The following is a 17,887-nucleotide window of genomic DNA, read 5'->3' on the forward strand; positions in this document are numbered from 1 at the left end:
GTGCGGCTTCCTTCTTCGCCTCCTAGAAGGTGCCGCGCTCTCCGTCTCTTGCTTGCCAATATGTTGCCGTGTTCCTCTTATTGTTTGGTTTCTTTGGATTTGTTTTTATGATGTTTTGGCCGGATTTCGGAATATTTTGGCTGGTTTTTGGAATGTTTTGGTTGGTTTTGATTTGTTTTTATGATGTTGTGACACGTTTTTTGAATGTTTTGATCAGTTCTGGCTGGTTTTCTAATGTTTTGGCATCTTTTCAGAATGCTTTGATCAGTTTTGGCAGGTTCTAAACTATTTTGGCGGGTTTTTGGAATGTTTTGGTTGGTTTTGATGTGTTTTTATGATGTTTTGGCCGGATTTCGGAATATTTTGGCTGGTTTCTGGAATGTTTTGGTTGGTTTTGATGTCTTTTTATGATGTTTTGCCAAGTTTTTTGAATGTTTTGATCAGTTCTGGCTGGTTTTCTAATGTTTTGGCATCTTTTCAGAATGCTTTGATCAGTTTTGCGGGTCTAAAATATTTTGGTGGGTTTTTGGAATGTTTTGGTTGGTTTTGATTTGTTTTTATGATGTTTTGGCAGGTTTTCGGAATGTTTTGGTGGGGTTTTAGAATGTTTTGTTTTCTCTTGTGTTGTTTTTATTGTCTTGGCAGGTTTTGGAATGTTTGGATTCCTTTTGGCGGGTTTTAAAATATTTTGGCGGGTATTTGGAAAGTTTTGGCTGGTATTCGGAATGTTTTGATTAGTTTTGGCGGGTATTTGGAATGTTTTGATTAGTTTTGATTTGTTTTGATTATGTTTAGCCCAGTTTTTGGTGTGTTTGGATTAGCTTTGGTGGGCTTTATCATGTTTTGTCAGGTTTTTTCGAATGTTTTGATCACTTCTGTCTGGTTTTCTATTTTGGCGGGTTTGAAAATATTTTTGGATTAGTTTTGGCGGGTTTTAAACTATTTTGGCTCTTTGCGCAGAGATGACGGTGCCGGTTGCGGTGCGCTGCGGGGCGCTCCTTCTGCGGAAATATGCCTGGCAGCGGCACTTGGGACAGCTCCGCGTCTCCGTATTCTGCGTTTCTTGCCTTCTGCATCTCAGCAAAATGCTTTCCCACTAGGTCTAGCAAGGAGAAACTGTGCCAGCTGAGTAGATGCAGCCCGGCCCGCCCTTTGAAGTTCACAAGTTCTTGGCATCTCAGAGCCTAAAGGGAAGAGCAAGGTTATCTAAGGTAGGCTGGGGCAGAACTAGCTGCAAGCACAGCAAAGTTGTCCAAGAATAGCTTCCATTCGAATGCTAATGGCAATTGAAGAGGCAGGCCAGTGGCAAGCCACTATCTTCTAGCAGTTTGAATGGTGCGGACACAGTGCAGGTGTTGTGCGGCTTCCTTCTTCGCCTCCTAGAAGGTGCCGCGCTCTCCGTCTCTTGCTTGCCAATATGTTGCCGTGTTCCTCTTATTGTTTGGTTTCTTTGGATTTGTTTTTATGATGTTTTGGCGGGTTTTCAGAATATTTTGGCTGGTTTCTGGAATGTTTTGGTTGGTTTTGATGTGTTTTTATGATGTTTTGCCAAGTTTTTTGAATGTTTTGATCAGTTCTGGCTGGTTTTCTAATGTTTTGGCATCTTTTCAGAATGCTTTGATCAGTTTTGCGGGTCTAAAATATTTTGGTGGGTTTTTGGAATGTTTTGGTTGGTTTTGATTTGTTTTTATGATGTTTTGGCGGGTTTTCGGAATATTTTGGCTGGTTTCTGGAATGTTTTGGTTGGTTTTGATGTGTTTTTATGATGTTTTGCCAAGTTTTTTGAATGTTTTGATCAGTTCTGGCTGGTTTTCTAATGTTTTGGCATCTTTTCAGAATGCTTTGATCAGTTTTGCGGGTCTAAAATATTTTGGTGGGATTTTGGAATGTTTTGGTTGGTTTTGATTTGTTTTTATGATGTTTTGGCAGGTTTTCGGAATATTTTGGCTGGTTTCTGGAATGTTTTGGTTGGTTTTGATGTGTTTTTATGATGTTTTGCCAAGTTTTTTGAATGTTTTGATCAGTTCTGGCTGGTTTTCTAATGTTTTGGCATCTTTTCAGAATGCTTTGATCAGTTTTGCGGGTCTAAAATATTTTGGTGGGTTTTTGGAATGTTTTGGTTGGTTTTGATTTGTTTTTATGATGTTTTGGCAGGTTTTCGTAATATTTTGGCTGGTTTCTGGAATGTTTTGGTTGGTTTTGATTTGTTTTTATGATGTTTTGCTAAGATTTTTGAATATTTCGATCACTTCTGACTGGTTTGATAGTATTTTGGCATCTTTTCAGAATGTTTTGATCAGTTTTGGCAGGTTCTAAACGATTTTGTCGGGTTTTTGAATGTTTTGGTTGGTTTTGGTTTGTTGTTATGATGTTTTGGCCGGATTTTGGAATATTTTGGCTGGTTTTTGGAATGTTTTGGTTGGTTTTGATGTGTTTTTATGATGTTTTGCCAAGTTTTTTGAATGTTTTGATCAGTTCTGGCTGGTTTTCTAATGTTTTGGCATCTTTTCAGAATGCTTTGGTCAGTTTTGCGTGTCTAAAATATTTTGGCGGGTTTTTGGAATGTTTTGGTTGGTTTTGATTTGTTTTTATGATGTTTTGGCAGGTTTTCGGAATGTTTTGATGGGGTTTTAGAATGTTTTGTTTTCTCTTGTGTTGTTTTTATTGTCTTGGCAGGTTTTGGAATGTTTGGATTCCTTTTGGCGGGTTTTAAAATATTTTGGCGGGTATTTGGAAAGTTTTGGCGGGTTTTTGGAATGTTTTGATTAGTTTTGGCGGGTATTTGGAATGTTTTGATTAGTTTTGATTTGTTTTGATTATGTTTAGCCCAGTTTTTGGTGTGTTTGGATTAGCTTTGGTGGGCTTTATCATGTTTTGTCAGGTTTTTTCGAATGTTTTGATCACTTCTGTCTGGTTTTCTATTTTGGCGGGTTTGAAAATATTTTTGGATTAGTTTTGGCGGGTTTTAAACTATTTTGGCTCTTTGCGCAGAGATGACGGTGCCGGTTGCGGTGCGCTGCGGGGCGCTCCTTCTGCGGAAATATGCCTGGCAGCGGCACTTGGGACAGCTCCGCGTCTCCGTATTCTGCGTTTCTTGCCTTCTGCATCTCAGCAAAATGCTTTCCCACTAGGTCTAGCAAGGAGAAACTGTGGCAGCTGAGTAGATGTAGCCCGGCCCGCCCTTTGAAGTTCACAAGTTCTTGGCATCTCAGAGCCTAAAGGGAAGAGCAAGGTTATCTAAGGTAGGCTGGGGCAGAACTAGCCGCAAGCACAGCAAAGTTGTCCAAGAATAGCCTCCATTCGAATGCTAATGGCAATTGAAGAGGCAGGCCAGTGGCAAGCCACTATCTTCTAGCAGTTTGAATGGTGCGGACACAGTGCAGGTGTTGTGCGGCTTCCTTCTTCGCCTCCTAGAAGGTGCCGCGCTCTCCGTCTCTTGCTTGCCAATATGTTGCCGTGTTCCTCTTATTGTTTGGTTTCTTTGGATTTGTTTTTATGATGTTTTGGCCGGATTTCGGAATATTTTGGCTGGTTTCTGGAATGTTTTGGTTGGTTTTGATGTGTTTTTATGATGTTTTGCCAAGTTTTTTGAATGTTTTGATCAGTTCTGGCTGGTTTTCTAATGTTTTGGCATCTTTTCAGAATGCTTTGATCAGTTTTGCGGGTCTAAAATATTTTGGTGGGTTTTTGGAATGTTTTGGTTGGTTTTGATTTGTTTTTATGATGTTTTGGCGGGTTTTCGGAATATTTTGGCTGGTTTTTGGAATGTTTTGGTTGGTTTTGATTTGTTTTTATGATGTTGTGACACGTTTTTTGAATGTTTAAACAGTTCTGGCTGGTTTTCTAATGTTTTGGCATCTTTTCAGAATGCTTTGATCAGTTTTGGCAGGTTCTAAACTATTTTGGCGGGTTTTTGGAATGTTTTGGTTGGTTTTGATGTGTTTTTATGATGTTTTGGCCGGATTTCGGAATATTTTGGCTGGTTTCTGGAATGTGTTGGTTGGTTTTGATGTGTTTTTATGATGTTTTGCCAAGTTTTTTGAATGTTTTGATCAGTTCTGGCTGGTTTTCTAATGTTTTGGCATCTTTTCAGAATGCTTTGATCAGTTTTGCGGGTCTAAAATATTTTGGTGGGTTTTTGGAATGTTTTGGTTGGTTTTGATTTGTTTTTATGATGTTTTGGCAGGTTTTCGGAATATTTTGGCTGGTTTCTGGAATGTTTTGGTTGGTTTTGATTTGTTTTTATGATGTTTTGCTAAGATTTTTGAATATTTCGATCACTTCTGACTGGTTTGATAGTATTTTGGCATCTTTTCAGAATGTTTTGATCAGTTTTGGCAGGTTCTAAACTATTTTGTCGGGTTTTTGGAATGTTTTGGTTGGTTTTGGTTTGTTTTTATGATGTTTTGGCCGGATTTCGGAATATTTTGGCTGGTTTTTGGAATGTTTTGGTTGGTTTTGATGTGTTTTTATGATGTTTTGGCCAGATTTCGGAATATTTTGGCTGGTTTTTGGAATGTTTTGGTTGGTTTTGATGTGTTTTTATGATGTTTTGCCAAGTTTTTTGAATGTTTTGATCAGTTCTGGCTGGTTTTCTAATGTTTTGGCATCTTTTCAGAATGCTTTGATGAGTTTTGCGGGTCTAAAATATTTTGGTGGGTTTTTGGAATGTTTTGGTTGGTTTTGATTTGTTTTTATGATGTTTTGGCAGGTTTTCGGAATGTTTTGGTGGGGTTTTAGAATGTTTTGTTTTCTCTTGTGTTGTTTTTATTGTCTTGGCAGGTTTTGGAATGTTTGGATTCCTTTTGGCGGGTTTTAAAATATTTTGGCGGGTATTTGGAAAGTTTTGGCTGGTATTCGGAATGTTTTGATTAGTTTTGGCGGGTATTTGGAATGTTTTGATTAGTTTTGATTTGTTTTGATTATGTTTAGCCCAGTTTTTGGTGTGTTTGGATTAGCTTTGGTGGGCTTTATCATGTTTTGTCAGGTTTTTTCGAATGTTTTGATCACTTCTGTCTGGTTTTCTATTTTGGCGGGTTTGAAAATATTTTTGGATTAGTTTTGGCGGGTTTTAAACTATTTTGGCTCTTTGCGCAGAGATGACGGTGCCGGTTGCGGTGCGCTGCGGGGCGCTCCTTCTGCGGAAATATGCCTGGCAGCGGCACTTGGGACAGCTCCGCGTCTCCGTATTCTGCGTTTCTTGCCTTCTGCATCTCAGCAAAATGCTTTCCCACTAGGTCTAGCAAGGAGAAACTGTGGCAGCTGAGTAGATGTAGCCCGGCCTGCCCTTTGAAGTTCACAAGTTCTTGGCATCTCAGAGCCTAAAGGGAAGAGCAAGGTTATCTAAGGTAGGCTGGGGCAGAACTAGCTGCAAGCACAGCAAAGTTGTCCAAGAATAGCTTCCATTCGAATGCTAATGGCAATTGAAGAGGCAGGCCAGTGGCAAGCCACTATCTTCTAGCAGTTTGAATGGTGCGGACACAGTGCAGGTGTTGTGCGGCTTCCTTCTTCGCCTCCTAGAAGGTGCCGCGCTCTCCGTCTCTTGCTTGCCAATATGTTGCCGTGTTCCTCTTATTGTTTGGTTTCTTTGGATTTGTTTTTATGATGTTTTGGCCGGATTTCGGAATATTTTGGCTGGTTTTTGGAATGTTTTGGTTGGTTTTGATTTGTTTTTATGATGTTGTGACACGTTTTTTGAATGTTTTGATCAGTTCTGGCTGGTTTTCTAATGTTTTGGCATCTTTTCAGAATGCTTTGATCAGTTTTGGCAGGTTCTAAACTATTTTGGCGGGTTTTTGGAATGTTTTGGTTGGTTTTGATGTGTTTTTATGATGTTTTGGCCGGATTTCGGAATATTTTGGCTGGTTTCTGGAATGTTTTGGTTGGTTTTGATGTCTTTTTATGATGTTTTGCCAAGTTTTTTGAATGTTTTGATCAGTTCTGGCTGGTTTTCTAATGTTTTGGCATCTTTTCAGAATGCTTTGATCAGTTTTGCGGGTCTAAAATATTTTGGTGGGTTTTTGGAATGTTTTGGTTGGTTTTGATTTGTTTTTATGATGTTTTGGCAGGTTTTCGGAATGTTTTGGTGGGGTTTTAGAATGTTTTGTTTTCTCTTGTGTTGTTTTTATTGTCTTGGCAGGTTTTGGAATGTTTGGATTCCTTTTGGCGGGTTTTAAAATATTTTGGCGGGTATTTGGAAAGTTTTGGCTGGTATTCGGAATGTTTTGATTAGTTTTGGCGGGTATTTGGAATGTTTTGATTAGTTTTGATTTGTTTTGATTATGTTTAGCCCAGTTTTTGGTGTGTTTGGATTAGCTTTGGTGGGCTTTATCATGTTTTGTCAGGTTTTTTCAAATGTTTTGATCACTTCTGTCTGGTTTTCTATTTTGGCGGGTTTGAAAATATTTTTGGATTAGTTTTGGCGGGTTTTAAACTATTTTGGCTCTTTGCGCAGAGATGACGGTGCCGGTTGCGGTGCGCTGCGGGGCGCTCCTTCTGCGGAAATATGCCTGGCAGCGGCACTTGGGACAGCTCCGCGTCTCCGTATTCTGCGTTTCTTGCCTTCTGCATCTCAGCAAAATGCTTTCCCACTAGGTCTAGCAAGGAGAAACTGTGCCAGCTGAGTAGATGTAGCCCGGCCCGCCCTTTGAAGTTCACAAGTTCTTGGCATCTCAGAGCCTAAAGGGAAGAGCAAGGTTATCTAAGGTAGGCTGGGGCAGAACTAGCTGCAAGCACAGCAAAGTTGTCCAAGAATAGCTTCCATTCGAATGCTAATGGCAATTGAAGAGGCAGGCCAGTGGCAAGCCACTATCTTCTAGCAGTTTGAATGGTGCGGACACAGTGCAGGTGTTGTGCGGCTTCCTTCTTCGCCTCCTAGAAGGTGCCGCGCTCTCCGTCTCTTGCTTGCCAATATGTTGCCGTGTTCCTCTTATTGTTTGGTTTCTTTGGATTTGTTTTTATGATGTTTTGGCGGGTTTTCAGAATATTTTGGCTGGTTTCTGGAATGTTTTGGTTGGTTTTGATGTGTTTTTATGATGTTTTGCCAAGTTTTTTGAATGTTTTGATCAGTTCTGGCTGGTTTTCTAATGTTTTGGCATCTTTTCAGAATGCTTTGATCAGTTTTGCGGGTCTAAAATATTTTGGTGGGTTTTTGGAATGTTTTGGTTGGTTTTGATTTGTTTTTATGATGTTTTGGCGGGTTTTCGGAATATTTTGGCTGGTTTCTGGAATGTTTTGGTTGGTTTTGATGTGTTTTTATGATGTTTTGCCAAGTTTTTTGAATGTTTTGATCAGTTCTGGCTGGTTTTCTAATGTTTTGGCATCTTTTCAGAATGCTTTGATCAGTTTTGCGGGTCTAAAATATTTTGGTGGGATTTTGGAATGTTTTGGTTGGTTTTGATTTGTTTTTATGATGTTTTGGCAGGTTTTCGGAATATTTTGGCTGGTTTCTGGAATGTTTTGGTTGGTTTTGATGTGTTTTTATGATGTTTTGCCAAGTTTTTTGAATGTTTTGATCAGTTCTGGCTGGTTTTCTAATGTTTTGGCATCTTTTCAGAATGCTTTGATCAGTTTTGCGGGTCTAAAATATTTTGGTGGGTTTTTGGAATGTTTTGGTTGGTTTTGATTTGTTTTTATGATGTTTTGGCAGGTTTTCGTAATATTTTGGCTGGTTTCTGGAATGTTTTGGTTGGTTTTGATTTGTTTTTATGATGTTTTGCTAAGATTTTTGAATATTTCGATCACTTCTGACTGGTTTGATAGTATTTTGGCATCTTTTCAGAATGTTTTGATCAGTTTTGGCAGGTTCTAAACGATTTTGTCGGGTTTTTGAATGTTTTGGTTGGTTTTGGTTTGTTGTTATGATGTTTTGGCCGGATTTTGGAATATTTTGGCTGGTTTTTGGAATGTTTTGGTTGGTTTTGATGTGTTTTTATGATGTTTTGCCAAGTTTTTTGAATGTTTTGATCAGTTCTGGCTGGTTTTCTAATGTTTTGGCATCTTTTCAGAATGCTTTGGTCAGTTTTGCGTGTCTAAAATATTTTGGCGGGTTTTTGGAATGTTTTGGTTGGTTTTGATTTGTTTTTATGATGTTTTGGCAGGTTTTCGGAATGTTTTGATGGGGTTTTAGAATGTTTTGTTTTCTCTTGTGTTGTTTTTATTGTCTTGGCAGGTTTTGGAATGTTTGGATTCCTTTTGGCGGGTTTTAAAATATTTTGGCGGGTATTTGGAAAGTTTTGGCGGGTTTTTGGAATGTTTTGATTAGTTTTGGCGGGTATTTGGAATGTTTTGATTAGTTTTGATTTGTTTTGATTATGTTTAGCCCAGTTTTTGGTGTGTTTGGATTAGCTTTGGTGGGCTTTATCATGTTTTGTCAGGTTTTTTCGAATGTTTTGATCACTTCTGTCTGGTTTTCTATTTTGGCGGGTTTGAAAATATTTTTGGATTAGTTTTGGCGGGTTTTAAACTATTTTGGCTCTTTGCGCAGAGATGACGGTGCCGGTTGCGGTGCGCTGCGGGGCGCTCCTTCTGCGGAAATATGCCTGGCAGCGGCACTTGGGACAGCTCCGCGTCTCCGTATTCTGCGTTTCTTGCCTTCTGCATCTCAGCAAAATGCTTTCCCACTAGGTCTAGCAAGGAGAAACTGTGGCAGCTGAGTAGATGTAGCCCGGCCCGCCCTTTGAAGTTCACAAGTTCTTGGCATCTCAGAGCCTAAAGGGAAGAGCAAGGTTATCTAAGGTAGGCTGGGGCAGAACTAGCCGCAAGCACAGCAAAGTTGTCCAAGAATAGCCTCCATTCGAATGCTAATGGCAATTGAAGAGGCAGGCCAGTGGCAAGCCACTATCTTCTAGCAGTTTGAATGGTGCGGACACAGTGCAGGTGTTGTGCGGCTTCCTTCTTCGCCTCCTAGAAGGTGCCGCGCTCTCCGTCTCTTGCTTGCCAATATGTTGCCGTGTTCCTCTTATTGTTTGGTTTCTTTGGATTTGTTTTTATGATGTTTTGGCCGGATTTCGGAATATTTTGGCTGGTTTCTGGAATGTTTTGGTTGGTTTTGATGTGTTTTTATGATGTTTTGCCAAGTTTTTTGAATGTTTTGATCAGTTCTGGCTGGTTTTCTAATGTTTTGGCATCTTTTCAGAATGCTTTGATCAGTTTTGCGGGTCTAAAATATTTTGGTGGGTTTTTGGAATGTTTTGGTTGGTTTTGATTTGTTTTTATGATGTTTTGGCGGGTTTTCGGAATATTTTGGCTGGTTTTTGGAATGTTTTGGTTGGTTTTGATTTGTTTTTATGATGTTGTGACACGTTTTTTGAATGTTTTGATCAGTTCTGGCTGGTTTTCTAATGTTTTGGCATCTTTTCAGAATGCTTTGATCAGTTTTGGCAGGTTCTAAACTATTTTGGCGGGTTTTTGGAATGTTTTGGTTGGTTTTGATGTGTTTTTATGATGTTTTGGCCGGATTTCGGAATATTTTGGCTGGTTTCTGGAATGTGTTGGTTGGTTTTGATGTGTTTTTATGATGTTTTGCCAAGTTTTTTGAATGTTTTGATCAGTTCTGGCTGGTTTTCTAATGTTTTGGCATCTTTTCAGAATGCTTTGATCAGTTTTGCGGGTCTAAAATATTTTGGTGGCTTTTTGGAATGTTTTGGTTGGTTTTGATTTGTTTTTATGATGTTTTGGCAGGTTTTCGGAATATTTTGGCTGGTTTCTGGAATGTTTTGGTTGGTTTTGATTTGTTTTTATGATGTTTTGCTAAGATTTTTGAATATTTCGATCACTTCTGACTGGTTTGATAGTATTTTGGCATCTTTTCAGAATGTTTTGATCAGTTTTGGCAGGTTCTAAACGATTTTGTCGGGTTTTTGGAATGTTTTGGTTGGTTTTGGTTTGTTTTTATGATGTTTTGGCCGGATTTCGGAATATTTTGGCTGGTTTTTGGAATGTTTTGGTTGGTTTTGATGTGTTTTTATGATGTTTTGGCCAGATTTCGGAATATTTTGGCTGGTTTTTGGAATGTTTTGGTTTGTTTTGATGTGTTTTTATGATGTTTTGCCAAGTTTTTTGAATGTTTTGATCAGTTCTGGCTGGTTTTCTAATGTTTTGGCATCTTTTCAGAATGCTTTGATGAGTTTTGCGGGTCTAAAATATTTTGGTGGGTTTTTGGAATGTTTTGGTTGGTTTTGATTTGTTTTTATGATGTTTTGGCAGGTTTTCGGAATGTTTTGGTGGGGTTTTAGAATGTTTTGTTTTCTCTTGTGTTGTTTTTATTGTCTTGGCAGGTTTTGGAATGTTTGGATTCCTTTTGGCGGGTTTTAAAATATTTTGGCGGGTATTTGGAAAGTTTTGGCTGGTATTCGGAATGTTTTGATTAGTTTTGGCGGGTATTTGGAATGTTTTGATTAGTTTTGATTTGTTTTGATTATGTTTAGCCCAGTTTTTGGTGTGTTTGGATTAGCTTTGGTGGGCTTTATCATGTTTTGTCAGGTTTTTTCGAATGTTTTGATCACTTCTGTCTGGTTTTCTATTTTGGCGGGTTTGAAAATATTTTTGGATTAGTTTTGGCGGGTTTTAAACTATTTTGGCTCTTTGCGCAGAGATGACGGTGCCGGTTGCGGTGCGCTGCGGGGCGCTCCTTCTGCGGAAATATGCCTGGCAGCGGCACTTGGGACAGCTCCGCGTCTCCGTATTCTGCGTTTCTTGCCTTCTGCATCTCAGCAAAATGCTTTCCCACTAGGTCTAGCAAGGAGAAACTGTGGCAGCTGAGTAGATGTAGCCCGGCCTGCCCTTTGAAGTTCACAAGTTCTTGGCATCTCAGAGCCTAAAGGGAAGAGCAAGGTTATCTAAGGTAGGCTGGGGCAGAACTAGCTGCAAGCACAGCAAAGTTGTCCAAGAATAGCTTCCATTCGAATGCTAATGGCAATTGAAGAGGCAGGCCAGTGGCAAGCCACTATCTTCTAGCAGTTTGAATGGTGCGGACACAGTGCAGGTGTTGTGCGGCTTCCTTCTTCGCCTCCTAGAAGGTGCCGCGCTCTCCGTCTCTTGCTTGCCAATATGTTGCCGTGTTCCTCTTATTGTTTGGTTTCTTTGGATTTGTTTTTATGATGTTTTGGCGGGTTTTCAGAATATTTTGGCTGGTTTCTGGAATGTTTTGGTTGGTTTTGATGTGTTTTTATGATGTTTTGCCAAGTTTTTTGAATGTTTTGATCAGTTCTGGCTGGTTTTCTAATGTTTTGGCATCTTTTCAGAATGCTTTGATCAGTTTTGCGGGTCTAAAATATTTTGGTGGGATTTTGGAATGTTTTGGTTGGTTTTGATTTGTTTTTATGATGTTTTGGCAGGTTTTCGGAATGTTTTGATGGGGTTTTAGAATGTTTTGTTTTCTCTTCTGTTGTTTTTATTGTCTTGGCAGGTTTTGGAATGTTTGGATTCCTTTTGGCGGGTTTTAAAATATTTTGGCGGGTATTTGGAAAGTTTTGGCGGGTTTTTGGAATGTTTTGATTAGTTTTGGCGGGTATTTGGAATGTTTTGATTAGTTTTGATTTGTTTTGATTATGTTTAGCCCAGTTTTTGGTGTGTTTGGATTAGCTTTGGTGGGCTTTATCATGTTTTGTCAGGTTTTTGCGAATGTTTTGATCACTTCTGTCTGGTTTTCTATTTTGGCGGGTTTGAAAATATTTTTGGATTAGTTTTGGCGGGTTTTAAACTATTTTGGCTCTTTGCGCAGAGATGACGGTGCCGGTTGCGGTGCGCTGCGGGGCGCTCCTTCTGCGGAAATATGCCTGGCAGCGGCACTTGGGACAGCTCCGCGTCTCCGTATTCTGCGTTTCTTGCCTTCTGCATCTCAGCAAAATGCTTTCCCACTAGGTCTAGCAAGGAGAAACTGTGGCAGCTGAGTAGATGTAGCCCGGCCTGCCCTTTGAAGTTCACAAGTTCTTGGCATCTCAGAGCCTAAAGGGAAGAGCAAGGTTATCTAAGGTAGGCTGGGGCAGAACTAGCTGCAAGCACAGCAAAGTTGTCCAAGAATAGCTTCCATTCGAATGCTAATGGCAATTGAAGAGGCAGGCCAGTGGCAAGCCACTATCTTCTAGCAGTTTGAATGGTGCGGACACAGTGCAGGTGTTGTGCGGCTTCCTTCTTCGCCTCCTAGAAGGTGCCGCGCTCTCCGTCTCTTGCTTGCCAATATGTTGCCGTGTTCCTCTTATTGTTTGGTTTCTTTGGATTTGTTTTTATGATGTTTTGGCCGGATTTCGGAATATTTTGGCTGGTTTTTGGAATGTTTTGGTTGGTTTTGATTTGTTTTTATGATGTTGTGACACGTTTTTTGAATGTTTTGATCAGTTCTGGCTGGTTTTCTAATGTTTTGGCATCTTTTCAGAATGCTTTGATCAGTTTTGGCAGGTTCTAAACTATTTTGGCGGGTTTTTGGAATGTTTTGGTTGGTTTTGATGTGTTTTTATGATGTTTTGGCCGGATTTCGGAATATTTTGGCTGGTTTCTGGAATGTTTTGGTTGGTTTTGATGTCTTTTTATGATGTTTTGCCAAGTTTTTTGAATGTTTTGATCAGTTCTGGCTGGTTTTCTAATGTTTTGGCATCTTTTCAGAATGCTTTGATCAGTTTTGCGGGTCTAAAATATTTTGGTGGGTTTTTGGAATGTTTTGGTTGGTTTTGATTTGTTTTTATGATGTTTTGGCAGGTTTTCGGAATGTTTTGGTGGGGTTTTAGAATGTTTTGTTTTCTCTTGTGTTGTTTTTATTGTCTTGGCAGGTTTTGGAATGTTTGGATTCCTTTTGGCGGGTTTTAAAATATTTTGGCGGGTATTTGGAAAGTTTTGGCTGGTATTCGGAATGTTTTGATTAGTTTTGGCGGGTATTTGGAATGTTTTGATTAGTTTTGATTTGTTTTGATTATGTTTAGCCCAGTTTTTGGTGTGTTTGGATTAGCTTTGGTGGGCTTTATCATGTTTTGTCAGGTTTTTTCAAATGTTTTGATCACTTCTGTCTGGTTTTCTATTTTGGCGGGTTTGAAAATATTTTTGGATTAGTTTTGGCGGGTTTTAAACTATTTTGGCTCTTTGCGCAGAGATGACGGTGCCGGTTGCGGTGCGCTGCGGGGCGCTCCTTCTGCGGAAATATGCCTGGCAGCGGCACTTGGGACAGCTCCGCGTCTCCGTATTCTGCGTTTCTTGCCTTCTGCATCTCAGCAAAATGCTTTCCCACTAGGTCTAGCAAGGAGAAACTGTGGCAGCTGAGTAGATGTAGCCCGGCCCGCCCTTTGAAGTTCACAAGTTCTTGGCATCTCAGAGCCTAAAGGGAAGAGCAAGGTTATCTAAGGTAGGCTGGGGCAGAACTAGCTGCAAGCACAGCAAAGTTGTCCAAGAATAGCTTCCATTCGAATGCTAATGGCAATTGAAGAGGCAGGCCAGTGGCAAGCCACTATCTTCTAGCAGTTTGAATGGTGCGGACACAGTGCAGGTGTTGTGCGGCTTCCTTCTTCGCCTCCTAGAAGGTGCCGCGCTCTCCGTCTCTTGCTTGCCAATATGTTGCCGTGTTCCTCTTATTGTTTGGTTTCTTTGGATTTGTTTTTATGATGTTTTGGCGGGTTTTCAGAATATTTTGGCTGGTTTCTGGAATGTTTTGGTTGGTTTTGATGTGTTTTTATGATGTTTTGCCAAGTTTTTTGAATGTTTTGATCAGTTCTGGCTGGTTTTCTAATGTTTTGGCATCTTTTCAGAATGCTTTGATCAGTTTTGCGGGTCTAAAATATTTTGGTGGGTTTTTGGAATGTTTTGGTTGGTTTTGATTTGTTTTTATGATGTTTTGGCGGGTTTTCGGAATATTTTGGCTGGTTTCTGGAATGTTTTGGTTGGTTTTGATGTGTTTTTATGATGTTTTGCCAAGTTTTTTGAATGTTTTGATCAGTTCTGGCTGGTTTTCTAATGTTTTGGCATCTTTTCAGAATGCTTTGATCAGTTTTGCGGGTCTAAAATATTTTGGTGGGATTTTGGAATGTTTTGGTTGGTTTTGATTTGTTTTTATGATGTTTTGGCAGGTTTTCGGAATATTTTGGCTGGTTTCTGGAATGTTTTGGTTGGTTTTGATGTGTTTTTATGATGTTTTGCCAAGTTTTTTGAATGTTTTGATCAGTTCTGGCTGGTTTTCTAATGTTTTGGCATCTTTTCAGAATGCTTTGATCAGTTTTGCGGGTCTAAAATATTTTGGTGGGTTTTTGGAATGTTTTGGTTGGTTTTGATTTGTTTTTATGATGTTTTGGCAGGTTTTCGTAATATTTTGGCTGGTTTCTGGAATGTTTTGGTTGGTTTTGATTTGTTTTTATGATGTTTTGCTAAGATTTTTGAATATTTCGATCACTTCTGACTGGTTTGATAGTATTTTGGCATCTTTTCAGAATGTTTTGATCAGTTTTGGCAGGTTCTAAACGATTTTGTCGGGTTTTTGAATGTTTTGGTTGGTTTTGGTTTGTTGTTATGATGTTTTGGCCGGATTTTGGAATATTTTGGCTGGTTTTTGGAATGTTTTGGTTGGTTTTGATGTGTTTTTATGATGTTTTGCCAAGTTTTTTGAATGTTTTGATCAGTTCTGGCTGGTTTTCTAATGTTTTGGCATCTTTTCAGAATGCTTTGGTCAGTTTTGCGTGTCTAAAATATTTTGGCGGGTTTTTGGAATGTTTTGGTTGGTTTTGATTTGTTTTTATGATGTTTTGGCAGGTTTTCGGAATGTTTTGATGGGGTTTTAGAATGTTTTGTTTTCTCTTGTGTTGTTTTTATTGTCTTGGCAGGTTTTGGAATGTTTGGATTCCTTTTGGCGGGTTTTAAAATATTTTGGCGGGTATTTGGAAAGTTTTGGCGGGTTTTTGGAATGTTTTGATTAGTTTTGGCGGGTATTTGGAATGTTTTGATTAGTTTTGATTTGTTTTGATTATGTTTAGCCCAGTTTTTGGTGTGTTTGGATTAGCTTTGGTGGGCTTTATCATGTTTTGTCAGGTTTTTTCGAATGTTTTGATCACTTCTGTCTGGTTTTCTATTTTGGCGGGTTTGAAAATATTTTTTGATTAGTTTTGGCGGGTTTTAAACTATTTTGGCTCTTTGCGCAGAGATGACGGTGCCGGTTGCGGTGCGCTGCGGGGCGCTCCTTCTGCGGAAATATGCCTGGCAGCGGCACTTGGGACAGCTCCGCGTCTCCGTATTCTGCGTTTCTTGCCTTCTGCATCTCAGCAAAATGCTTTCCCACTAGGTCTAGCAAGGAGAAACTGTGGCAGCTGAGTAGATGTAGCCCGGCCCGCCCTTTGAAGTTCACAAGTTCTTGGCATCTCAGAGCCTAAAGGGAAGAGCAAGGTTATCTAAGGTAGGCTGGGGCAGAACTAGCCGCAAGCACAGCAAAGTTGTCCAAGAATAGCCTCCATTCGAATGCTAATGGCAATTGAAGAGGCAGGCCAGTGGCAAGCCACTATCTTCTAGCAGTTTGAATGGTGCGGACACAGTGCAGGTGTTGTGCGGCTTCCTTCTTCGCCTCCTAGAAGGTGCCGCGCTCTCCGTCTCTTGCTTGCCAATATGTTGCCGTGTTCCTCTTATTGTTTGGTTTCTTTGGATTTGTTTTTATGATGTTTTGGCCGGATTTCGGAATATTTTGGCTGGTTTCTGGAATGTTTTGGTTGGTTTTGATGTGTTTTTATGATGTTTTGCCAAGTTTTTTGAATGTTTTGATCAGTTCTGGCTGGTTTTCTAATGTTTTGGCATCTTTTCAGAATGCTTTGATCAGTTTTGCGGGTCTAAAATATTTTGGTGGGTTTTTGGAATGTTTTGGTTGGTTTTGATTTGTTTTTATGATGTTTTGGCGGGTTTTCGGAATATTTTGGCTGGTTTTTGGAATGTTTTGGTTGGTTTTGATTTGTTTTTATGATGTTGTGACACGTTTTTTGAATGTTTTGATCAGTTCTGGCTGGTTTTCTAATGTTTTGGCATCTTTTCAGAATGCTTTGATCAGTTTTGGCAGGTTCTAAACTATTTTGGCGGGTTTTTGGAATGTTTTGGTTGGTTTTGATGTGTTTTTATGATGTTTTGGCCGGATTTCGGAATATTTTGGCTGGTTTCTGGAATGTGTTGGTTGGTTTTGATGTGTTTTTATGATGTTTTGCCAAGTTTTTTGAATGTTTTGATCAGTTCTGGCTGGTTTTCTAATGTTTTGGCATCTTTTCAGAATGCTTTGATCAGTTTTGCGGGTCTAAAATATTTTGGTGGCTTTTTGGAATGTTTTGGTTGGTTTTGATTTGTTTTTATGATGTTTTGGCAGGTTTTCGGAATATTTTGGCTGGTTTCTGGAATGTTTTGGTTGGTTTTGATTTGTTTTTATGATGTTTTGCTAAGATTTTTGAATATTTCGATCACTTCTGACTGGTTTGATAGTATTTTGGCATCTTTTCAGAATGTTTTGATCAGTTTTGGCAGGTTCTAAACGATTTTGTCGGGTTTTTGGAATGTTTTGGTTGGTTTTGGTTTGTTTTTATGATGTTTTGGCCGGATTTCGGAATATTTTGGCTGGTTTTTGGAATGTTTTGGTTGGTTTTGATGTGTTTTTATGATGTTTTGGCCAGATTTCGGAATATTTTGGCTGGTTTTTGGAATGTTTTGGTTTGTTTTGATGTGTTTTTATGATGTTTTGCCAAGTTTTTTGAATGTTTTGATCAGTTCTGGCTGGTTTTCTAATGTTTTGGCATCTTTTCAGAATGCTTTGATGAGTTTTGCGGGTCTAAAATATTTTGGTGGGTTTTTGGAATGTTTTGGTTGGTTTTGATTTGTTTTTATGATGTTTTGGCAGGTTTTCGGAATGTTTTGGTGGGGTTTTAGAATGTTTTGTTTTCTCTTGTGTTGTTTTTATTGTCTTGGCAGGTTTTGGAATGTTTGGATTCCTTTTGGCGGGTTTTAAAATATTTTGGCGGGTATTTGGAAAGTTTTGGCTGGTATTCGGAATGTTTTGATTAGTTTTGGCGGGTATTTGGAATGTTTTGATTAGTTTTGATTTGTTTTGATTATGTTTAGCCCAGTTTTTGGTGTGTTTGGATTAGCTTTGGTGGGCTTTATCATGTTTTGTCAGGTTTTTTCGAATGTTTTGATCACTTCTGTCTGGTTTTCTATTTTGGCGGGTTTGAAAATATTTTTGGATTAGTTTTGGCGGGTTTTAAACTATTTTGGCTCTTTGCGCAGAGATGACGGTGCCGGTTGCGGTGCGCTGCGGGGCGCTCCTTCTGCGGAAATATGCCTGGCAGCGGCACTTGGGACAGCTCCGCGTCTCCGTATTCTGCGTTTCTTGCCTTCTGCATCTCAGCAAAATGCTTTCCCACTAGGTCTAGCAAGGAGAAACTGTGGCAGCTGAGTAGATGTAGCCCGGCCTGCCCTTTGAAGTTCACAAGTTCTTGGCATCTCAGAGCCTAAAGGGAAGAGCAAGGTTATCTAAGGTAGGCTGGGGCAGAACTAGCTGCAAGCACAGCAAAGTTGTCCAAGAATAGCTTCCATTCGAATGCTAATGGCAATTGAAGAGGCAGGCCAGTGGCAAGCCACTATCTTCTAGCAGTTTGAATGGTGCGGACACAGTGCAGGTGTTGTGCGGCTTCCTTCTTCGCCTCCTAGAAGGTGCCGCGCTCTCCGTCTCTTGCTTGCCAATATGTTGCCGTGTTCCTCTTATTGTTTGGTTTCTTTGGATTTGTTTTTATGATGTTTTGGCGGGTTTTCAGAATATTTTGGCTGGTTTCTGGAATGTTTTGGTTGGTTTTGATGTGTTTTTATGATGTTTTGCCAAGTTTTTTGAATGTTTTGATCAGTTCTGGCTGGTTTTCTAATGTTTTGGCATCTTTTCAGAATGCTTTGATCAGTTTTG

The sequence above is a fragment of the Passer domesticus genome, chromosome 1, assembly GCF_036417665.1.
Source record: "Passer domesticus isolate bPasDom1 chromosome 1, bPasDom1.hap1, whole genome shotgun sequence".
In the NCBI taxonomy this organism is placed as follows: Eukaryota; Metazoa; Chordata; class Aves; order Passeriformes; family Passeridae; genus Passer; species Passer domesticus.